The following is a 25807-nucleotide window of genomic DNA, read 5'->3' as shown; positions in this document are numbered from 1 at the left end:
ATGACCCAGCAATACCACTCTTGTGCATATGTCCAGACAAATACATAATTAAGAAAGATACATGCACCCCTGTGTTCATAATAGCACTATTCACAATAGCCAAGACATGAAAATAACCTAAATGTCCACTGACAGATGAATATATAAAGAAGATACTATACATATACAATGGAATACTACTCAGCCATAAAAAGAATGAAATAATGCCATTTGCAGCAATATGAATGGACCTAGAGATTATCATACTAAGTGAAGGAATCCAGAAAGAAAAATATTTAAATGTGGAATCTAAAATATGACACAAATGGACATATCTATGAAACAGAAATAGACTCACAGACAGAGAAAACAGACTTGTAGTTGCCAAGGAGGAGGAGGACAGGGGAGGGAAGGATGGGGAGATTGGGGTTATCAGATGCATACTGTTATAGAAAGAATGGATAAACAAGGCCCTACTGTATAGCACGGACTTCCTTGGTAGCTCAGCTGGTTAAGAATCCGCCTGCAATGTAGGAGACCTGGGTTTGATCCCTGGGCTGGGAAGAACCCCTGGAGGAGGGCATGGCAACCCACTCTAGTATCCTTGCTTGGAGAATCCCCATGGACAGAGGAGCCTGGCGGGCTGCAGTCCATGGGGTTGCAAAGAGTCAGACAGGACTGAGCGACTAAGCACGCACTGTATAGCACAGGAAGCTATATTCAGTATCTTGTGATAAACCATAATGCAAAAGAATATGAAAAAGAATATAAACCGAATCACTTTGTTGTATAGCAGAAATTAATGCAACATTGTAAATCAATTATACTTCAGTAAAATTTAAAAAATAACATTACACAGTCCCAGGAGGTCGGAGCCTCTACCCCCAGCCCTGACCTTGGGAAAGCTAGCTGATGCTTGTGATCCGTTGGGTCACAGTAAGCACCTGGGTGTCCCTTCACATGCTGGCCCAAACCACAGCTGACAACCACACTTTCATCTCTGGTTGCTACTTCGCTTGGGCATAAATCCAAACTCATTTAGTTTTATGTTCACTACCTCCCATCCCTCAAATGCTATAACCGGGTTGTCTCTGACCCTAGCTCCTAGCTTACTGGAAAATACCTGCCTTGGCCTTTCCAGCGTGACTCTTTTGAGATCACACTTATTACAGCAATTGACTTTGAGTACTGTCTACCTTACACAGACCGCAAAGAAAGAAGGAAGCCTGTGTCACCGCATGTGTCTTCAGGGCTGGCAGCGGGGGGGAGGGGGGTGACTACTGGGAAGAGTATGCTGAGCCGGTTTTCTTCTCTCAAAATGGGAATAGTAACACATGATGTATGCACCTTACTGGATTACCTTGAGAATCATTCATAATAACATTTACCCTAATAACAATACCAACTAACATTTATTATTCATTGTGTGCCATGCTGCACATGGACTGTCTCATTTAATCCTAACAGCCACCCTGTGGAAGTTACATTAAACAGCTGTGGGGCCATTATCATCTCTGTTTTGCATGTCAGAGAATTAAGCTCAGGAAGGTTAAATAACTTGTTCACGAAGACAGCACCTGGCTGAGCTCTTGACCACTGTATCTTAGAATTATACTTAAGATTGGCTCAGATGGTAAAGAATCTGCCTGCAATGTGGGACATCTGGGTTCGGGAGGATCCCGTGGAGAGGGAAATTGCAACCCCCTCCAATATTCTTGCCTGGAGAATTCCACGGACAGAGGAGCCTGGTAGGCTACAGTCCATGGGGTTGCAAAGAATCAGACATAACCGAGCAACTAACACTTTCACTTCCTTTCTAAATAGAAGACTTCTGCATACCTAAATAGACATTAAAGAATACATACAGATGGCCATTAGGCATATGAAAAGATGCTCACCATTGCTAATTATTAGAGAAATGCAAACTAAAACTACATACAATGAGGTAGGGTCAGAATGGCCATCATTCAAAGTTTACAAGGAATAAATGCAGCAGAGGATGTGGGGGAAGGGAACCTTCTATACTGTTGGTGGGAATGTAAATTGGTGGGTACTATGGAAAACAGTATGGTGGTTCCTAAAAAAACTAAAAATAGGGTTACTATATGATCCAGCAATCTCACTGCTGGGCATGTATCTGGAGAAAACTGTAATTTGAAAAGATAACATGCACCCCAATGTTCATAGTGGCACTATTTACAACAGCCAAGACATGGAAACAACCTAAGTGTACATCAAAAGAGGAATGGATAAAGATGTGGTATGCCTCTCTCTCTCTATATATATAGATATAGATGGCTTCTCTGGTGGCTCAGACAGTAAAGAATCGCCTGCAATGCAGGAGACCTGGGTTCTAAGATGTAGTGTGTGTGTATATATTATACACACATACACACAATGGAATACTACACAGCCATAGAAAGAATGAAATAATTCCACTTGCAGCAATGTGATAGACTTAGAGATTACTATGAGAAATAAGTCAGAGAAAGACAAATACCATATGATATCACTTATATGTGGAGACTAAAGTATGATACAAATGAACTTATCTACAAACAGAGATAGACTCAGAGACCTAGAAGACAGACTTATGGTCACCAAAAGGGAAAAGTGGGGGAGGAATAAATTAGGACTTTGGGATGAACAGAGTCACACTACTACATATAAAATAGATAAGCAACAAGGACCTGCTGTATAGCACAGGGAACTATATTCAATATAATAAACTATAATGAAAAAATATATGTATAACTGAATCGCTTTGTTGTATACCAGAAACACAACATTATAAATTAACTGTACTTCAATTAAAAAATAGAAGACCTCTTCAAACTGCTAAAAAAGAAAAAATCTTAACATTAAATATAGAAGCTCCTGGGTGATAGATGCATCTTGGCTGGGTGAAGGTCTCATGTTTGGAGGGTGTCTCCAGTCAGGCAGGAGGTGTTCTCTAGGCAGAGGGTGTTCTCTACAATTTCACATGAACTGTTAACACAGGGATTCTCAGCTGGTGGCCCTGCCCCTTGCATGGTAAGGGATGATATAAGGGATGAAAGGCAACTCTTCCTCTCCAATGGAGCATCTTTGGGGTGAAGGCAGAGAAGCTCAATTCAATGGGGACACCTGTCCCAGGGGGCACATTACAATCTCCAAAGGCCTTCCCCTTCTCCACCCCCTAGGATTTTGATCTGTGGATTACATTAGAGGGCCACCATATTTTAAGGATAGATTTTAAGTATAATCCAAGGATGTAAACTTGTTATTCTATGGAAACTAGAGAGGTCTGCAGGCCAGCCTGTATTTTCTGTGAGCTTCTTAAGGCAGTCAGGACTGGCAGTTGAATGTCAATCACCATGGATATTACCAAGCTACTTCCTTATGTCAAGGGCTGAGTCCTTGGTGCCTGGCCTCTAACAGGTGTCCAGGAATTGCTCCCTGAATGATGTCAGAGAGAGGGGGCTCAGGATACAGACAAAGAGGTGTCCCTCATCAACCTCCTGCATCTCATCTGGCACTCTCATCACTTTGGTGTTAGAATAACTGCTGCGTAGACTATAGGTAGTCTGTCCCCTAGGAAAAATTCTGGCCACCCAGGTAAATACTTTCTATTAATTGGCACATCACTAGGATTTTTCTGTGTTGGAAACTCCGGGTTTGAAAATCTTTTGGGCTCAAGGGTTCAATGGCATATTCACAAGAATATTCATCACAGTGTTAAAAATGTCCTTAATAGGGAATTGATTAAATATACTACATAGATCTACACAGGGGCTACTAGGCAGCCATTTAAGATGAAAATGGAGGCATTTAAAAGACTGATTAAAAGACTCAGTAAAAATTACGTATACATACAAACATAGATGGTATCTATGTGCATAGAAAATGGATATATATTAAAATGTTATTAAATGGTTATCGATTGTTGAGATCATTGAGTGTTGAGGACCGTTTTTTTTATACTTCTTTGTATGTTTTGAACTTCATTCAAATGAAAATGCATTATTTTACAATCATAAAATAATAAGCTTTTGCATTTGAGAATTAAAAATATGAGAAAATCTAGCTCATATCTATCACCTGCCTCTTTGTTCTTTGGCAGAGAGGGCTGGGAACTTCTCCAGGCAAAATCCAGACCCTGTTTTTTGGTGTTTCCATGACTCACCCCCATGAACCAGTGGCGCTGGCCATCCATTTGGTCAAAAGTCTCGTTGAAGCTCTTCAGTTTTCTATTGGATGTCAATTCTAGCATCTGCTCAGCTGAATTTTAGAATATTCAGTTATTCGTTTAACCTGAAACCCCAACACCTTGACTCCAAGTCCAGAGCAAAAAGTCAACTCTTCTGTTCAATAGCTATTAAACCTAGCTGGAAAATGTTCTATGTGGACATTAACTTACAGACACATAGTCAATCCACTTTTGTAGCTGTGCTAGTTTTGATCCCTGCACCAAATCAGACCACCTGTGAACTTGAACCACATTCTACTTCCTCTCATATAGATGATAAAGCAGTAGTAACAACTATCACATGACTTTGCCAAGTCCATCCCAGAGATGAGCTAAATGCCTGATGTGGATTATCTAACCCTCACAACCACCGTGTAGAGGAGGACTTATCTCCATTTTGTGTGTGAGAAATTCAGGATTAGTGAGATTAACTTGGCCAAGTTCACACAGCTAGTAAGGGAAAGAGCCAGGATTCAAACCCAGATCTGACTTTAGATAAGACTTTTGTGCCACTAGGCTGCCCTGCCTTATTGCTGTCATGAATCTGCTGGTGTTCTGCCTCCACTTGCACTGAGGGACCCTCTGAGGAACCATCTTATGTTTTGGAGATTTGGCAATATGAATGTTCGTGAAGACACCATTACATAATATCCCCTCTTGGAGACCCAGGAAGAAAAGTTCTTTCACCATCACATCAAAAAGAATAAAATACCTAAGAATAAACCTAAGGAGGCAAAACACCTGTACTCTGAAAACTATGGGATGCTGATGAAAGAAATGAAAGATGACAGAGATGGAAAGATACACCATGATCTTGGATTGGAAGAATCAATATTGTTAAAATGACCATACCTCCTCCAAAGCAATCTATAGATTCAATGCAATACCTACCAAATTACCAATGGCATTTTTCACAGAACTGGGAAAATTTAAATTTGTATGGAAACACAAAACACCCCAAACAGCCAAAACAATTGTGAGAAAGAACAACAGTGCTAGAGGAATCAGACTCCCTGACTTCAGACTATATGACAAAATTACACTAATCAAAACAGTGTGGTATTGGTATAAACACAGACAGATTAACACATCAGAATAGAGTCCAGAAATAAATCCACACACTTATGGTCAATTAATCTACAACAAAAGAGAATATAAAATGGAGAAAGGACAGTCTTTTTAATAAGTGGTGCTGGGAAAACTGGGCAGCTACATATAAAAAAAATGAAATTAAAACATTCTCTAACACCATATACAAAAATGAACTCAAAATGGATTACAGACCTAAATGTAAGACTAGTATACTCTAAACTCCTAGATACTATAAAACTCCTAGAGGAAAATATAGGCAAAATACTTTTTGACATGAATTATAGCGACATATATTTTTTGGATTCATCTCCTAGAGTAATGGAAACAAAAGCAAAAATAAACTGAACCTAATTAAACTTAAAAGCCTTTGCATAGCAAATGAAACCATAAACAAGACTAAAAGACAACCTACAGAATGGGAGAAAATATTTGCAAATGATGCAACCAACAAGGCATTAATTTCCAAAATACACACAAAGAACCCAATCAAAAAATGGGCAGAAGACTTAAATAGACATTTCTCCAAAGATGATATACACATGGTCAACAGGCACATTAAAAGATGCTCAGCATCGCTAACAGAAATGCAAATCTAAACTACAGTGATGTACCACCGCACACTGGTCAGAATGGCTATCATCAAAAAGTCCACAAATAATAAATGCCAGAGAGGATGTGTAGAAAAAGGAACCCTTCCACACTGTTAGTGAGAATGTAAATTGGTGCTGCTGCTGTGAAGAACAATATGGAGTTTTCTTAAAAACAAAAAACAAAAAACAAACACCCTAAAAATAGAGGTACCATATGATCCAGCAATCCCATTCTTGGGCATGTATCCAGAAAAGACAGGAACTCTAATTTGCAGATACATGCACCCCAATGTTCAAAGCAGTGCTATTACGGTAGCCAAGACATGGAAGCAACCTAATGTCCATTGATGAATGAAGAAAGATGTGGCACTCGTACACACACACCCTCACAGGACTATTAGCCATAAAATAATGAATGAAATAATTCATTTTTGAATGAATAATGCCATTTTCAGCAAGATGGATGGACTTGGAGATGATTATACTAAGTGAAGTCAGACAAAGACAACTATCATATGATATAACTTATATGTGAACTCTAACAAAATGATCCAAAGAACTTGTTTACAAAACAGAAATAGACTCACAGACATAGAAAACAAACATATGGTTGCCAGAGGGGGACTGGAGGGGATAAATTAGTAATTTGGGATTAACAGATACACACTACTATATGTAAAATAAATAACAAGGACTTATACTATATAGCACAGGGAACTATATTGAATTTATAATGGAAAAGAATCTGAAAAAGGATATATATATGTGTGTGTGTGTGTATACACACACACACATATATGGGCTACCCAGGTGGCACTAGCGGTAAACAATCCACCTGCTAATGCAGGAGACACAAGTTCAATCTGTATAACTGAATCACTTTGCTGTACACCTGAAACATCGTAAATCAACAATGCTTCGATTAAAAAAAAATGTTCTTTCAGACATCAGTTTCATTGAAGTTTTGTCTTCTGAGAGGATGAGGGATAATCAACAAAGAAATATCAAGCACATGACGATTGTGTTTTCCTATTTACCTTGACTTCCAGGAAGCTCGGAGCCAAATCTTTGGCTCATTTCTAAAGACTATGTAGAATTCTGCACTCTGTTATGCTGATGTTTAAACTTTCTCCTGGGTCTTGATCTTCCTTTTAGTGGGTATTTTCCCTACTTCTGATCCATGTATTATCTATTTTCAGATAGATACCTGTACAGCATGCATCCATGTACACTGCCTTAAGTCCTTTATGAAAGGAGACGTAGTATAAATGGTGGCTGTTTGTTCACTTAAACATTTACTTGAGAGCTTATTTTGTTTAACTCTTTACTGAAAAGTGAATAACCAGGTACATCAGACATGAGTTCCCACATCATCTGGTGAAAGTGACAGAAAAGGAAGCGTGCTGAGGGGAGAGGGGACATCATAAAGGGAGAGGGCTCTGCTGGCTCAGGCTGGGAGGCTGCTGTGTACAAGTGGACCATTCTAATCTGTCCATGGGCACCTTCCCATTAGCATTAAAAAGTCCCACTGCATTTTAGTGACTAAAATGGAAGGAACTAATAATTGTAGTCCATAGTCTCAGAAAGCTACAGGGCCTGAGTATTTGGCTCCCAGGAGCCAGCAGAGGCAATTCCTGAGGTCAGCAGAAGCCATCCCCACTTGAAGAGGGTGCAAACGACATGTGAGGAAAAGAGGGCTCCGTCTGTGCAAGGAAGCCCCAGGTGGGGCCAAGAAACTCGGGGCGTTAAGAGGAGCCTCTGCCTGGATCTCCTGTCTGGGCTGCGTGTGCCCTGGGCTGCCTGCCTCTGCACTGTCACTGCCGCTGAGGAGATGGCACTAAGAAGGGGGTCTGGTCCTGGTGACCTTTAGCTCCTCCACCTGGGAGCTCCAGGATTCTCTGATTAGAAGCTGCTGTCTTACCCAACCAATGACGAACTGAGTTTAGAAATGTATGTACAGTTGATCCCACGTTTAAACAACAGCATTTTACCAAAGGCTGGACTGCAAGTCTCATCAATCCACCAGCCAGTGCACAGAGGTGCAATGCCCAGGGGCCCGGCTTTCACCACGGCAACAATCACCCCAAAACATCCTAAATGGCTAGGGTTTTTGTCTGTTATCAGATGGCCTTTATTCTGGCAATGTGCCCTTTCGCTACCTCTCCCTTTGCCTGGGGAGTTTACTGCTCATCCTGCGGAATCACCTGGGCCATTATATCTTCTGGGAGCCTGCCCTGAATCACCCTCCCCAGCCCCCCAGGCCTGAGCCAGGTGCCTTCAAAGTGCCCTGGGTACAGCGCCACTGACCGTGTGGCATTTATTAGGATTTTCTTTTTATAGGTCCAACTCCCCGGCCGGCTGAGTTCCTTGAGGGCTCTGCTCTCATTTGACTGCATCTCTAGGGCTCAGAACATAGCAGGTGCTCAAGCTTCCTGGAAGGTCCCTACGATAAGGGGACTTGCCCCCAAGGGTAAGATAAGGGTAACGGGATGGCCAGAGCCAATTCTGTCTTCTTTCCCACAGGCAGACCTGGATGAACAAATGCTGAACCAATGCAGGTGATGCCCTTTGGGCCAAAAGACAAAGGAAAGTGTTTTACAATATTTGTCTGTTCAAGGTCTCCAGAAAGAAGCCACATTTATCCTTCAGCTGTATCTTGCTTCTGTGATTTGTTTTTTTAAGACCCAGGGTAGGCTTCATCTACAACTTGCTTCACCCACGTCTTGAGGCAAAAATAACTGAAAATATTCTGGGCATGTTCACAGAATTCATTGACATCTCCTTAGCTCTACCTAGTTAGTCTCTCAAGTAAAGTCAGAAATTTCATCTTGATAGTTTATATTTACAGAATGGACTTCCCAGGTGGCGCTAGTGGTAACCTGCCTGCCAATGCAGGAGACCTAAGAGATGTGAGTTCAATCCCTGGGTCAGGAAAATCCTCTGGAGGAGGGCATGGCAACCCACTCCAGTATTCTGGCCTGGAGAATCCCATGGACAGAGGAGCCTGGTGGGCTACAGTCCATAGAGTTGCAAAGAATCAGACACCACTGAAGCAACTTAGCACACACACACATTTACAGAAACAAACACTGCTTAATCACAGGTCTTCAGCATTTAGAAATTAAGTATTAGGCATCCTGCTAAAATGCCTATCTAGTCCAGGGCTGACATGGCAACTGGATAAAACAGAGAGCCTCTTTAGGGCTAATTCCAGCTAACTAAAAGTCATGAAATTAATATTTCTCTCTACATGGAACAGGGGTCTATGCAGAAATTTTTGAAAATACATAAAGAAATTTAAAAATTCTACTGCTGGGATACAGCCACTGCTACATTTTGGTTTATTTTACATTTGTATATATCCATGATTACTTTTATAAGCTATATGAATATTTATAAAAACAAAATTAGAATGATACTTTATGTGCAGTTTCACGAGTTGCTTTTTCATGCAACATTAAATCATGAATGGTTTTTGCATGCCATTAAATGGTCTTCAAGAACCAGATTTTTAAAGGTAGCAGAGCATTCCACTGCATCTACTAAGGTTTAAAGTCATGCCTTGCCCCGAGTCCATGAGGGTCAGCAGCTCAGTGAAAGACAGAAAGGAGGTTGGGCCCCAGCTCAGTAAGTCAGGACTTGGTTTCTCATAAAGTTCCAGGTTCTCTGCAGCATGCACGCCCTGTGGTCACCTATTCACACGTAACCACAGCCCACAGAGGCTGGATGGCAGGCCTCTCACACCTTTGCCAGAGGGGCTGGCCTGCCTGGGCAGGAGGGGAGCATGACCCATCTCTGTCGTGTCACTCAGCAGAGATTTGGGGAAAGGGTGTGCAGGAGGGAAGTTTGCTAGATTTCAACTCCTCCCCACTTTTGAAAAATAAAAGCTCCAAGTGGAAGCTACTGTAAACCCTTCACCAACTCGTGATGCCTCTGAAAAGGGGCACCAGATTTAAGACCCTTTTCACTTACCAAATTTTAACCCTTCTGAAAATCTTTCTTAAAGGGACAAGTCAGTTGATAAAAATGAGTTTTTCTTTGCTTATGGCAGATGCCTGTCTAAAGCCTGACCTCATCTTTCCAAAGTGCATTAATGAATTGTCGCGCCTCCAAGAGAACCATGTGTTTTCACGCAAACTCAACATTCAAACTCAATCCCCTGCTCTGGGTGCTCCCGCCCTGCTGGGGGCTGGCACAGCCGCATGTACAGGATTTGACTGCACCTGTCTGTTACATCTAAAACTCAATATTAAATAAAATAAGATCATGGCTTCTGGTCCCATCACTTCATGGTAAATGGAAGGGGAAAGGTGGAAGCAGTGACAGATTTCCTCTTGGGCTCTAAAATCACTGTGGACAGTGACTGCAGCCATGAAATTAGAAGATGGTTGATGGTTGCTTCTTAGCAGGAAAGCTATGACAAATCTAGACAGTGTGTTAAAAAGCAAAGACATCATTTTGCCAACAAAGGGCCATTTAGTCAAAGGCTGTATTCTTCCCAGTAGTCATGTATGGATGTGAGAGCTGGACCACAAAGAATGCAGAGTGCTGAAGAATTGATGCTTGTGAACTGTGGTGCTGGAGAGGACTCCTGAGAGTCCCTTGGACAGCAAGGAGATCAAACGTTAGTCAATCCTAAAGGAAATCAGTCCTGAATATTCATTGGAAGGACCGATGCTGAAGCTCCAATACTCTGGCCACCTGATGAGAACAGCTGACTCACTGGAAAAGACCCCTATGCTGGGAAAGATTGAAGGCAGAAGAAGAGGGTGAAAGAAGATGAGATGGTTGGATTGCATCACTGATTCAATGGACATAAACTTGGGCAAACTCTCGGAGCTGGTGAGAGGTAGGGAAGTCTGGTGTGCTGTAGTCCATGGGCTCTCAAAGAGTCAGACATGACTTGGTAACTAAACAACAATCTACTATGTCCCTTTCCAAATAGGAAAAGGAGTACGTCAAGGCTGTATATTGTCACCCTGCTTATTTAACTTATATGCAGAGTACATCATGAGAAATGCTGGGCTGGAAGAAGCACAAGCTGGAATTAAGATTGCTGGGAGAAATATCAACAACCTCAGATATGCAGATGACACCACCCTTATGGCAGAAAGTGAAGAGGAACTAAAAAGCCTCTTGATAAAAGTGAAAGAGGAGAGTGAAAAAGTTGGCTTAAAGCTCAACATTCAGAAAACGAAGATCATGGCATCTGGTCCCATCACTTCATGGGAAATAGATGGGGAAACAGTGGAAACAGTGTCAGACTTTATTTTTTGGGCTCCAAAATCACTGCAGATGGTGACTGCAGCCATGAAATTAAAAGATGCTTACTCCTTGGAAGGAAAGTTATGACCAACCTAGATAGTATATTCAAAAGCAGAGACATTACTTTGCCAACAAAGGTTCGTCTAGTCAAGGCTATGGTTTTTCCAGTGGTCATGTATGGATGTGAGAGTTGGACTGTGAAGAAGGCTGAGTGCCGAAGAATTGATGCTTTTGAACTGTGGTGTTGGAGAAGACTCTTGAGAGTCCCTTGGACTGCAAGGAGATCCAGTCCATTCTGAAGATCAGCCCTGGGATTTCTTTGGAAGGAATGATGCTAAAGCTGAAACTCCAGTATTTTGGCCACCTCATGCAAAGAGTTGACTCATTGGAAAAGACCCTGATGCTGGGAGGGATTGGGGGCAGGAGGAGAAGGGGATGACAGGATGAGATGGCTGGATGGCATCACTGACTCGATGAATGTGAGTCTGGGTGAACTCCGGGAGTTGGTGATGGACAGGGAGGCCTGGCATGCTGCGATTCATGGGGTTGCAGAGAGTCGGACATGACTGAGCGACTGAACTGAACTGAACTGACGTCCCTTTCGAGAAATCTGTTTGCAGGTGAAGAAGCAACAGTTAGAACTGGACATGGAACAATGGACTGGTTCTAAATTGGGAAAGGAGTACATCAAGGCTGTATGTTTTCACCCTGCTTATTTAATTTATATACGAAATGCCAGATAGAATGAAGCACAAGCTGGAATCAAGATTGCAGGGAGAAATATCAATAACCTCAGATATGCGGAGAACACCACCCTTATGGCAGAAAGTGAAGAGGAACTAAAGAGCCTCTTGATGAAAGTGAAAGAGGAGAGTGAAAAACTTGGCTTAAAACTCAACATTCAGAAAACACATGTACACCCATGGCTGATTCATGTCGATGTATGGCAAAAACCACCACAATATTGTAAAGTAATTAGTCTCCAATTAAAATAATTAATTAAAAAAATTCAACATTCAAAAAATGAAAATCATGGCATCCGGTGCCATCACTTCATGGCAAATAGATGAGGAAACAGTGAGACTTTATTTTCTTGGGCTCCAAAATCACTGCAGATGGTGACTGTAGCCATGAAAGTAAAAGATGGTTGTTCCTTGGAAGAAAAGCTGTAACAAAACTAGACAGCATATTAAAAAGCAAAGACATTACTTTATGGACAAAGGTCCATCCAGTCAAAGCTATGGTTTTTCCAGTAGTCATGTATGGATGTGAGAGCTGAACCATAAAGAAAGCTGAGCGTTGAAGAATTGATGTTTTTGAACTGTGGTGCTGGAGGAGACTCTTGAGAGTCCCTTGGACTGCAAGGAAATCCAACCAGTCCATCCTAAAGGAAATCAGTCCTGAATATTCATTGGAAGGACTGATGCTGGAGCTCCAATACCTTTGGCCACCTGATGCAAAGAACTGACTTACTGGAAAAGACCTTGATGCTGGGAAAGACTAAAGGCAGGAGAAGGGGATGACAGGATAAGATGGTTAGATGGCATCACCGACTTGATGGACATGAGTTTAAGCAAGCTCTGGGGGTTGGTGATGGACAGGGAAGCCTGGCGTGCTGCAGTCCATGGGGTCACAAAGAGTCAGACACGACTGAGGACTGAACCCTTTTGAAACTCTGAGATCTTAGGGAGCAGGGCCATGTAACTAACTCAGGGTAGTTAGTTCAGTTGCTCAGTTGTGTCCAATTCAGGGTAGGCACTCTATAAATGTAGAAATTGTGGAGTCCTATCCCAAGGCCTCAAGTGCGAGGCTTTGCACCAAGGCCAGAGACACAAAGTCCAGAACCAAGGCCACCTCTGAAGCTGACTGAGCCCCTCTGTAACCGTTGCTGAAAGCTCCCGTCCACCCTGATCATCACCATCTAGCTTCCTGACCCCAAATGAGGCAAAAATGCCCACCCCTGTACTTACCCTACAGCACTCAAACAAATCACCTAATAGCACCCTTCCAGCAGGAATTTCCTTTGTCTTGAGGCTATAAAAATTGACCATTAACCCACAAAAAGCCTCTGCTCTCCCTTGAGCCAGTCCGCTATTCTAATAGCATCCTGTCGGCTCTCTCTGGGGTGTCAGGAGGTCAGCCCACTGCGTTCGCAGCGCCTTCATTACCTCCACTCCCTGCTCTTAATAAACTCACTCCCTTCTTAAATGCTCTGTCTGGAAATTCTTTTCCAACTTGCGCTTGAGCTGCCAGGACAGAAATGTGTTTTATACAGGCTTGGATTTTTCCCTCAGGTGTGGGACACTGCTGCAGCAAATATATGTTATAAACCAAATCCTCACACAGGGTCTGGTAAGAAAGAACACAAGCACCACCATAACCGTAGCTGCGGGTCTCCCTCCTCAGCAGCTAAGACGGACTGAACCCCACGGGCCATATGTCCATGAACAGACATGGACATGTGTCATCTCACTGAGTCCTCACAGTAACCCCAGGAGGAGGGTGCTGCTGTTATCTCTGTTTTACAGATGAGGAAACAGGATCAGAGGCATTCTTGCTCAAATGATGAAACTAAGACGTGCAGACCTGGGATTCAAAACCAGGCTGATTCTGTCAATATTGTGAAAGTGATCATACTGCCCAAAGCAATCTATAGATTCAATGCAGTCCCTATCAAATTACCTAATGGCATTTTTCACAGAACTAGAACAAAAAAATTTCACAATTTGTATGGAAACACAAAAGACCCCAGATAGCAAAAGCAATCTTGAGAAAGAAGAATGGAGCTGGAGGAATCAACCTTCCTGACTTCAGACTATCCTACAAAGTTACAGTCATCAAGATCACATCGTGTTGGCACAAAAACAGAAATATAGACCAATGGAACAAGATAGAAAGCCTAGAGATAACCCACAAACCCATGGGCACCTTATCTTTGACAAAGGAGGCAAGAATATACAATGGAGAAAAGATAATCTCTTCAATAAGCAGTGCTGGGAAAGCTGGACAGCTATGTGTAAAATAATGAAATTAGAACACTAACACCATACACAAAAACTCAAAATGGATTAATGACCTAAATGTAAGACCAGAAACTATAAAACTCTTAGAGGAAAAAATAGGCAGAACACTCTTTGATATAAATCACAGTGAGATCCTCTATGACCCATCTCCTAGAGTAATGGAAAAAATAAATAAATAAATGGGAGCTAATTAAACTTAAAAACTTCCGTACAGCAAAGGAAACCACAAACAAGATAAAAGGACAACCCTCAGACTGGGAGAAAATAACTGCAAATGAAGCATCTGACAAAGGATTCATCTCTAAAATATATAAGCAGCTCATGCAGCTCAATATCAGAAAAACAAACAACTCAATCAAAAAATGGGCAGAAGACCTAAACAGACATTTCTCCAAAGACATACAGATGGCTAATAAACACGTGAAAAAATGCTCAACATCACTTATTAGAGAAATGCAAATCAAAGAATTGATGCTTTTCAACTGTGGTGTTACAGAAGACTCTTGAGAGTCCTTTTGAACAGCAAGGAGATAAAAACAGTCAATCCTAAAGGAAATCAACCCTGAATATTCACTGGAAGGACTGATGCTGAAGCTCCAATACTTTGGCCACCTCATGCAAAGAGCTGACTCATTGGAAAATACCCTGATGCTGGGAAAGATTGAAGGCAGGAGGAGAAGGGGGTGACAGAGGATGAGATGGTTGGATGGCATTGCCGACTCAATGGACATGAGTTTGAGCAAGCTCCCGGAGATGGTGAAGGACAGGGAAGCCTGGTGTGCTGTAGTCCATGGGATTGCAGAGTCAAACATGACTTAGCGACTGAACAACAATAAGAAATCAAAACTACCATGAGCTATCACCTCACACCGGCCAGAATGGTCATCATCAAAACTACAAACAATAAATTCTGGAGAGGATATGGAGGAAAGGGAATCCTCTTGCACTGTTGGTGGGAATGTAAACTGATACAGCCACTATGGAGAACAATGTGGAGATTTATTTTAAAATTAGGAAAAAACTACCATATGACCCAGCAATCCCACGACTGGGCATAGATCCTGAAAAAACCATAATTGAAAAAGACACGTGCACCCCAATGTTCACTGCAGCGCTATTTACAATACCCAGGGCAGGGAAGTGACCTAGACCCTTGACAGATGAATGGAAGTTGTGGTTCAGTTCAGTTCAGTCGCTCAGTCGTGTCCGACTCTGCGACCCCATGAATTGCAGCACGCCAGGCCTCCCTGTCCATCACCAACTCCCAGAGTTCACTCAGACTCACGTCCATCGAGTCAGTGATGCCATCCAGTCATCTCATCCTCTGTCGTCCCCTTCTCCTCCTGCCCCCAATCCCTCCCAGCATCAGAGTCTTTTCCAATGAGTCAATTCTTTGCATGAGGTGGGCAAATATACATACAATAGAATATTACTCAGCCATAAAAAGGGATAGATTTTAGTCAGTTCCACTGAGGTGGATGAACCTAGACTCTGTGATACAGAGTGAAGTAAGTCAGAAAGAGAAAAACATGTATTAACATATATATTTATGTTAAACATATATTAACATATATATTTGTGTTAAATATATATTAACATATATTTATGTTAAACATATGTTAAACATACATTAACTCCTGCCCCTAAGTCACTTCAGTCATGTTCAACTCTGTGCGACCCCACAGACGGCAGCCCACCAGGCTCCCCCGTCCCTGGGATTCTCCAGGCAAGAACACTGGAGTGGGTTGCCATTTCCTTCTCCAATGCATGAAAGTGAAAACATATGTTAAGTATATATTAAAGTATCATATATTAACACAGATATATGGAATTTAGAAAAATGGTACTGATGATCCTATCTGCAGGGCAGGAATAGAGACTCAGACGTAGAGAAAAGATTTATGGATACAGCAGGGGCAGGAGAGGGTGGGACAATTTGAGAGTAGCAATGAAATAGATACATTCAGTTCAGTTCAGTCGCTCAGTCGTGTCCGACTCTTTGTGACCCCATGAATTGCAGCACGCCAGGCCTCCCTGTCCATCACCAACTCCCGGAGTTCACCCAGACTCATGTCCATCGAGTCAGTGATGCCATCCAGCCATCTCATCCTCTGTCGTCCCCTTCTCCTCCTGCCCCCAATCCCTCCCAGCATCAGAGTCTTTTCCAATGAGTCAACTCTTCACATGAGGTGGCCAAAGTACTGGAGTTTCAGCTTTAGCATCATTCCTTCCAAAGAAATCCCAGGGCTGATCTCCTTCAGAATGGACTGGTTGGATCTCCTTGCAGTCCAAGGGACTCTCAAGAGTCTTCTCCAACACCACAGTTCACAAGCATCAATTCTTCGGTGCTCAGCCTTCTTCACAGTCCAACTCTCACATCCATACATGACCACAGGAAAAACCATAGCCTTGACTAGACGAACCTTTGTTGGCAAAGTAATGTCTCTGCTTTTGAATATACTATCTAAGTTGGTCATAACTTTCCTTCCAAGGAGTAAGCGTCTTTTAATTTCATGGCTGCAGTCACCATCTGTAGTGATTTTGGAGCCCAAAAAAATAAAGTCTGACACTGTTTCCACTGTTTCCCCATCTATTTCCCATGAAGTGATGGGACTGGATGCCATGATCTTTGTTTTCTGAATGTTGAGCTTTAAGCCAACTTTTGCACTCTCCACTTTTACTTTCATCAAGAGGCTTTTTAGTTCCTCTTCACTTTCTGCCATAAGGGTGGTGTCATCTGCATATCTGAGGTTATTGATATTTCTCCTGGCAATCTTGATTCCAGCTTGTGTTTCTTCCAGCCCAGCATTTCTCATGATGTACTCTGCATATAAGTTAAATAAACAGAGTGACAATATACAGCCTTGACGTACTCCTTTTCCTATTTGGAACCAGTCTGTTGTTCCATGTCCAGTTCTAACTGTTGCTTCCTGACCTGCATACAAATTTCTCAAGAGGCAGATCAGGTGGTCTGGTATTCCCATCTCTTTCAGAATTTTCCACAGTTTATTGTGATCCACACAGTCAAAGGCTTTGGCATAGTCAATAAAGCAGAAATAGATGTTTTTCTGGAACTCTCTTGCTTTTTCCATGATCCAGCATGTTGGCAATTTGATCTGTGGTTCCTCTGCCTTTTCTAAAACCAGCTTGAACATCAGGAAGTTCACAGTTCACATATTGCTGAAGCCTGGCTTGGAGAATTTTGAGCATTACTTTATTAGCGTGTGAGATGAGTGCAATTGTGTGGTAGTTTGAGCATTCTTTGGCATTGCCTTTCTTTGCGATTGGAATGAAAACTGACCTTTTCCAGTCCTGTGGCCACTGCTGAGTTTTCCAAATTTGCTGGCATATTGAGTGCAGCACTTTCATAGCATCATCTTTCAGGATTTGGAATAGCTCAACTGGAATTCCATCACCTCCACTAGCTTTGTTTGTAGTGATGCTTTCTAAGGCCCACTTGACTTCACATTCCAGGATGTCTGGCTCTAGGTGAGTGATCACACCATCGTGATTATCTGGGTCGTGAAGATCTTTTTTGTACAGTTCTTCTGTGTATTCTTGCCATCTTTTCTTAATATCTTCTGCTTCTGTTAGGTCCATGCCATTTCTGTCCTTTATTGAGCCCATCTTTGCATGAAATGTTCCCTTGGTATCTCTAATTTTCTTGAAGAGATCTCTAGTCTTTCCCATTCTGTTGTTTTCCTCTATTTCTTTTCATTGATCGCTGAAGAAGGCTTTCTTATCTCTTCTTGCTATTCTTTGGAACTCTGCATTCAGATGCTTATATCTTTCATTTTCTCCTTTGCTTTTCACTTCTCTTCTTTTCCCAGCTATTTGTAAGGCAGCCATTTTGCTTTTTTGCATTTCTTTTCCATGGGGATGGTCTTGATCCCTGTCTCCTGTACAATGTCACAAACCTCATTCCATAGTTCATCAGGCACTCTATCAGATCTAGGCCCTTAAATCTATTTCTCACTTCCACTGTATAATCATAAGGGATTTGATTTAGGTCATACCTGAATGGTCTAGTGGTTTTCCCTACTTTCTTCAATTTCAGTCTGAATTTGGTAATAAGGAGTTCATGATCTGAGCCACAGTCAGCTCCTGGTCTTGTTTTTGCTGACTGTATAGAGCTTCTCCATCTTTGGCTGCAAAGAATATAATCAATCTGATTTCGGTGTTGACCATCTGGTGGTGTCCATGTATAGAGTCTTCTCTTGTGTTGTTGGAAGAGGGTGTTTGTTATGACCAGTGCATTTTCTTGGCAAAACCCCATTAGTCTTTGTCCTGCTTCATTCTGTATTCCAAGGCCAAATTTGCCTGTTACTCCAGGTGTTTCTTGACTTCCTACTTTTGCATTCCAGTCCCCTGCAATGAAAAGGACATCTTTTTTGGGTGTTAGTTCTAAAAGGTCTTGTAGGTCTTCATAGAACCGTTCAACTTCAGCTTCTTCAGCATTACTGGTTGGGGCATAGACTTGGATTACTGTGATATTGAATGGTTTGCCTTGGAAACAAACAGAGATCATTCTGTCGTTTTTGAGATTGCATCCAAGTACTGCATTTCGGACTCTTTTGTTGACCATGATGGCTACTCCATTTCTTCTAGTAGTAGATATAATGGTCATCTGAGGTAAATTCACCCATTCCAGTCCATTTGAGTTCTCTGATTCCTAGAATGTCGACATTCACTCTTGCCATCTCTTGTTTGACCACTTCCAATTTGCCTTGATTCATGGACCTGACATTCCAGGTTCCTACATTACCATATATAAAATACTTAGCTAATGGGAAGTTGTGTCTCTGCAACAATCTACAGAGGTGGGATGCGGTAGGAGATGGGAGGGAGGTTCAGGAGGGAGGAAATGTATGTATACCTATGGCTGATTCATGCTGGCGTATGGCAGAAACCCACACAACACTGTAAAGCAATTATCCTTCCGTTAAAAATAAATAAATAAAAAAGCCAGACTGATTCTAAAGACCTCAACCCTAGACATGACATTTGATTTTCAGTTACATAGGAGGAGTTATAACGAATACATGTATGAATGCTGTAAAACAATCTGTGAGAAAAAAAAATCAGAATGCCTACTTTCTAACTTAACATAAATTGGGATTGATTTAAGGTTCTGATAACATCCAACCCCTTGAAAGTGAAAGTGTTACTCAGTTGAGTCCAACTCTTTGTGACCCCATGAGACTGTAGCCCACCAGGCTCCTCTGTTCCAGGAATTCCCCAGGCAAGAATACTGGAGTGGGTTGCCATGCCCTCCTCCAGGGGATCCTCCTGACCCAGGGATCAAACCCAAGTCTCCTGCATTGCAGGCAGATTCTTTACCGCCTGAGCCATCCCCTTACCACCCGCCCCCAGCAAAATAGGAATAAGAGAAAAAGTGACTTATTTTCTTAATATTTTTTGTCTTGATTAATTCTCAACAGTTTATGCCAATGGACAGGATGTACTGATAAATGCAATCTATTAATCTTTTTTTTTTTGGTGGTGGCAGGGGGTAGGGGTGGGGTAAGGTGGTGGTATGTAAGGGCCGTAAGGCTGGGAGTGCTGCCATTTTTATTCAATCATTGATCTTGGGAGCAGGATCTCTACTGCCACAGACCTGTTGGTGAATTTTAGGGGCTGTGCCAGGGAAAGGTTTTTCTACTTAAGAGTAGGCTGCTACTTTGTAAATGGGAGACTTGCCAGGGAACGCGTTACAGTCCCATCTTAAGGGCTCCATGCACTTTAACATTTTCTTATACTGCCACTCCAGTGTTCTTGCCTGGAAAATCGCATGGACAGAGGAGCCTGGTGGGCTACAGTCCATGGGGTCACAGAGTCAGACATGACTGAGTGACTAAATGACGATGACGATACTGCCATTTATTTTCATAGTATCACAGTCAAGTCCCTGAGGGTCATTTTCAAGTGGAGAAAATGAGAAACAGAATGAAAGAGACCATCTAACTCTAATTACAGTTTTAATTCCATCATCAGAGGTCAGCTAACATCAATAATAGAAGTTCTCTTGCAACGGTGAATTCCCACTTTGTGGGACAATCTCTGCAACATAAGCCACAAGTACTTTCCACTAGGAACCCCACACTCCTCAATGGAAAGCAACTCCAAGTTTAAGAAATGGAAACATAGGTGAAAATCGTCAAAAGGTAAAAACTTTCAGTTGTAAGATGAGTAAGTCCCTGGAGTGTACATGTATAGCAAGGTGACTATAGTTAACAGTACCATACAGGCATGCCTCATTTTATTGTTTTTTGATGATATTTTTTTTTTAAGTGAAGGTTTTTGGAACCCTGTACTTAGCAAATCTATTGACAATTTTTCCAATAGCCTTTGCTCACTTCATGTTTCTGTGTCCCATTTTTTAAATTCTCGTAATATTTCAAACTTTCTATTATTATATTTGTTATGCTGAACTGTGATCAGATCTTCTGTTACCAATGAAAAAAGATTACAACATGCTGAAGGCTCAGATGATGGTTAGCATATTTTAGCAATAAAGCATTTTTAAATTAGCACCAGAGGCGGGACTAGTGGTAAAGAACCCGCCTGCCAAAGCTGGAGATCTAAGAGACACGGGTTCAATCCCTGGGTCATGAAGATCCCCTGGAGAAGGACATGACATCCCACTCCAGTATTCCTGCCTGGAGAATCCCATGGACAGAGGAGCCTGGTGGGCCACAGTCCATGGGGTCGCAAAGAGTTGGATATGACTGAAGTGACTTAGCATGCACACACATTGTTTTTTAGACATGATGCTACTGCACACTTAACAGGCTACAGGACACTGTACACATAATTTTTATATGCACTGGGGAATCAAAAAATTCATGTGACTTTCTTTATTGTGATATTTGATTCATTGCAGTGATCTGGAAAACCAAACTTGCAGTATCTTTGAGGTTTGCCTATATTGTACATTTGAAAGTTACTGACAGAACAGATCCTGAAGTTCTTATCACACATGCACACAAAAGCCAATGTGTAAGTATGTGATGGATGTTAACTAAACTTACTGTGCAGCACATATATCAAATCCTTATGTTGCATACCTAAAACTCATACAGTGTTATATGCCAATTGTATCTTAATTAAACTGGAGAAAAAGAAAGGGCTCAGGAATCTCACTTTCATTAAACTGATCACAGTGTGGTTGACTCTGGTGGTGTTCTTCCCCTGCACTTAAGCTTGCTGATACTTAGTGATGGAAGAGGACTATAGAATGCTGTCCCCCAGCCTGCTGACCACAATTTCCTGCATTCTGTCATCTCTCTTCTTCCAGGTTGGATCCTTTAATGGCCCACATGCAACCAAGAAAGCACAGGAAAGAGGGATCCTCGTCTCCCCCCCACACCACCCACAGGCATCAAGACTTTGACATTCCCTACATATTGCAGAACTAGTCTACGCTTCACACACTGAAGATTATAACATTTGGGAGTTGCAAGTAAGAGAAAAATGAGCATGGTTAAAAATCCCAAAGACTGCAAACATGTTCTTTATAGAGAGGTGAGAATTAGCTACGGTTTAGTGGTAGTCATGGCTTTTAATGCTATTAAAACAAAATAAACATTTCATACTATAAAACTATTGAATGAGATCCCGCCCAGATTTCTAAAATAAATCTGACAGTTTCACAAAGAATGCATCAAAATCTTTCTGATCTACCTGTCTCCATTCTATGACCTAGAAGTCTAGACTGAGTGAATGATATACAGAAAACGACAGTTTCCAAGTGATCTTAATTCTATCTTATCTGTTTCTTTTGGTGGCTTTTTAAGGACAATGACTGCAGCCTTGGGATCTAGTGGCCCCAGAAACAACCCATTCTCCCTCTTGTCAGCCCAAGAGCATGGTATTCCCCTTCACTGACTGGAGATAAGGGTGGAGGAGAGGGGCTTCCCTAGTGGTCCACTGGTTAAGAATCCGCCTGCCAATGCAGGAGACTTGGGTTTGATCCCCAGTCCAGGAAGATTCCGCATTCCAAGGAGAAGCTAAGCCCGTGTGCCGTAACTACTGAGCCAGTGCTCTGGACCCGAGCACCGCAACTATTGAAGCCCCTGCGCCTAGAGCCTGTGCTCGGCAACAAGAGAAGCCACTGCAGTGAGAAGCCAGCGCACCACAATAAAGAGTAGCCCCTACTCACTGCGACCAGAGAAAGCCCATGCGCTGCAGTGAACATCAGCACAGCCACAAATAAAATAAGTAAATCTTTCAAAAAGAAGAGTGGAGGAGGAAAAAGCTGAATTTGTTGTTTTAAGCCTCAAAACTCCTAGACTCATGAAAGTGTTAGCCACTCAGTTGTGTCCGACTCTTTGTGACCCCATGGACTGTATGTAGCCCGCCAGGCTCCTCTGGTCCATGGAATTCTCCAGGCAAGAATACCGGAGTGTCCATTTCCTTCTCCAGGAGATCTTCCCAAACCGAGGATAGAACCTGGGTCTTCTGAACTGCAGGAAACTACACTCCTAGACTCACAACACACATTTTTTTCCCTACCTAGGCCTATTCTCTTCCCTCAAGTTTTCACTGCCTGGAAGGTGGAGGTTGGGCAGCTTCTTGTTCAGAAGTGGATGAGGCATGTCCCATTAGAGAGGTGACTAGGAATCAGCTGCCACCATAGTGAGTCTGGAATGCAGAGTAGGTCGGGGGTTTGCTGGTAAGTATAATGGGTGTGTATGCTGTGTGCTCTGTTGCGTCTGACTCTTTGCAACCCCATGGACTGTAGCCCACCAGGTTCCTCTGTCCATGGGGATTCTCCACGCAAGAATACTGGAATGGGTTGCCATGCCCTCCTCCAGGGGATCCTCCCAACCCAGGGATCGAACCCAGGTCTCCTGCATTGGAGGCAGATTCTTTACCATCTCAGCCACCAGGGAAGCCCAATGAGGTATAATACACACTGGCTTTTCTTGGGAACACTAATTCCACTTCTGATCTAGTCTTTTTTGAATTTTCATCTACCTGTCATTTAAAACTGAAAATATCACAAGCTGAATTTAGTGTATTAGGTTGGGGCAAAAGTAATTTCAGTTTTACAATTGTTGAACTTTGTCGTTTGATATTGAAATACATTCTTAAATAAATGTGGTTCTGCTATACATCATTTTAATGTGCATTTCTCACTTTACGTTTTTTTGCTAATGAGATATTACTTGTGGTTTAATTTATATTTCTTTTAGACTACAGAAATGATGTTAGACAAAAAGCAAAGTTGAGTGATTTTTTATTCGAGTTCAAAATGGTCATAAAGCAGCAGAGACAACTCAAAACATCAACAATGCATCTGGCCCAGAAACTGCTAATGAATGTAGAGTGCAGTGGTTGTTCAAGAAGTTTTGCAAAGGAAATGAGAGCCTTGAGGATGAGGAGTACAGTGGCTGACCATCGGAAGTTAACAATGACCAATTGAGAGGATCATTGAAGCTGATCCTCTTACAACTACACGAAAAGTTGCCCAAGAACTCTACGTTGACCATTCTGTGGTTGTTTGGCATTTGAAGCAAACTGTAAAGGTGATAAAGCTCAATAAGTGGGTGCCTCACAGCTGACTAAAAATTTAAAAATTGTTATTTTGAAGTGTTATCTTCTCTTATTCTATGCAACAACAATGAATCATTTCTCAATCGGATTGTGACATGCGCCAAGTGAATTTTATATGACAACCAGCAGTGACCAGCTCAGTGACTGGACTGAGAAGAAGCTCCAAAGCACTTCCCAAAGCCAAACTTCCACCAAGAAAAGGTCATGGTCACTGGTGGTCTGCTTCCCATTTGATCCACTACAGCTTTCTGAATCCTGGTGAAACCATTGTATCTGAGAAGTATGCTCAGCAAATTGATGAGATGCACTGAAAACCGCAACGCCTCAGCCAGCACTGGTCAACAGAACGGGCCCATTCTGTTGTCTTCTCCATAACACCACCTGCTCACACGTTGCACAACCAACACTTCAAAAGTTGAATAAATTGAGGCTACAAAGTTTTGCCTCATTTGCCATATTCACCTGCTGCTGCTGCTAAGTCACTTCAGTTGTGTCCGACTCCGTGCGATCCCACAGACTGCAGCCCACCAGGCTGCCCCGTCCCTGGGATTCTCCAGGCAAGAACACTGGAGTGGGTTGCCATTTCCTTCTCCTGACCTCTCACCAATCGACCTCCACATTTTCAAGCAGCTCGACAATTTTTTGCAGGAAAAGTGCTTCCACAAGCAGCAGGATGCAGAAAATGCTTTCCAAGAGTTTGTAGAATCCTGAAGCATGCTACAGGAATAAACAAACATTTCTTTTTGGCAAAAATGTGTTGATTGTAACGGTTTCTATTTTGATTAATAAAGATGTGTTGGAGCCTAGTTATAATGATTTAAAATTCATGGTACAAAATTTAAAAATTGCAGTGCAAAACTGCAATTACTTTTGTACCAACCTAATAGATTCTTAGGAATGAGAACAAGCTTAGAGAAGATAAAGCATAACATTTTCTGAAGTATGTTCTGCAGAACGCCAGGCCCATGAGGAGCTTTCCTGGCAAGAGGCTCCCACGGCCAAATGACCCTGGAAAACACAGAGCACTCCCCGTCCTGGTGTCTGAGCCTACTGAGGGCTCTGCAGCGTCTCAGAGTAAATAGCTGTGTTAGATTCACATGCTTGCTTTCGTAGTGGGGCTTGAGCTTCCCTTCCAAGACCACAGGATTTCGATGGGAAAAATGTTCTGAATTTAAAATCCAACTCTCTGTAAACTGGAAGTTCTCCTATCACTGAATTTTCTTGATAATAGGAGATATTCAGAAAAACTTCCTGTGACTCATAAGAGATCTACAGAGTGAAAGCAGTAATAACTGCAATTAAAAATGTGTATGTCATGGCAGGGGGGTGGGGGAAGAAGAAGGTGGGATGAATTGAGAGAGCTGCACTGACATATGTACACTACCATGTGTAAAGTAGAGAGCTAGTGGGAAGCTGCTGTGTAGCGGGAGCTCAGCTTGGTGCGCTATGGTAACCTAGATGGGGGTGGGGGTGGGAGGGAGATTTAAGAGGGAGGGGATATATATACACACATAGCTGCTTCATGCTGCTGTACAGCAGGAACACAACACTGTAAAGGAATTATACTCCAATAAAAAGTAAGCAAATACATACTCAAAACACATCAGCTGAAAGACTGAATACTGGAGGTATTCTTTTGCCATTTGGGCAGCCTGGGGGACTGATTCATATCAAAAGAATGTTAACGCTTCAAGAATGGGCTGAATATTGAACTGCCCTATATAAAGACACGAAATCCATGCTCAAAGAGGCTTTTTTTTCCTTCAGTACAAACAAAGCTTGGTGCATCTCAAAATTGCTCAAAGGCCCAGGTCAGGACTGGTGGCCTTTGTGACTGTTTTTGAAGTTAGACAAACTGTTCACCTAGAGAGAATTAAAATGGTGGATTCATGGCGTAAGATGAAAATCCTTTGGAGCTGATACCAGACTCCTAAGCTAGTGAATGTCTACATTAAATCAAACATCTGGATGAAAAGATAAAAGGTGAAGCAATTCTCCACATGTTTTCAAAATGTACCAGGGACATTGTGTTGGTCTTAAAACCAAACAGTTGACTATTTTCCCCCTATATT

General features: G+C 42.1%; 1 protein-coding gene across 16 annotated transcripts in view; it reads right to left on the bottom strand.

Annotated features, from left to right (window-relative positions):
• The window catches only part of ANKS1B (ankyrin repeat and sterile alpha motif domain containing 1B), a 1161043-nt gene that overhangs the window by 9300 nt on the left and 1125936 nt on the right, over positions 1–25807 (bottom strand). The window lies entirely within an intron of this gene.

The sequence above is a fragment of the Bubalus kerabau genome, chromosome 1 (genome assembly GCF_029407905.1).
Source record: "Bubalus kerabau isolate K-KA32 ecotype Philippines breed swamp buffalo chromosome 1, PCC_UOA_SB_1v2, whole genome shotgun sequence".
In the NCBI taxonomy this organism is placed as follows: domain Eukaryota; kingdom Metazoa; phylum Chordata; class Mammalia; order Artiodactyla; family Bovidae; genus Bubalus; species Bubalus kerabau.
Note: the sequence above shows the minus strand (reverse complement) of the source record. Positions and strands in the feature narration are given on the sequence as shown.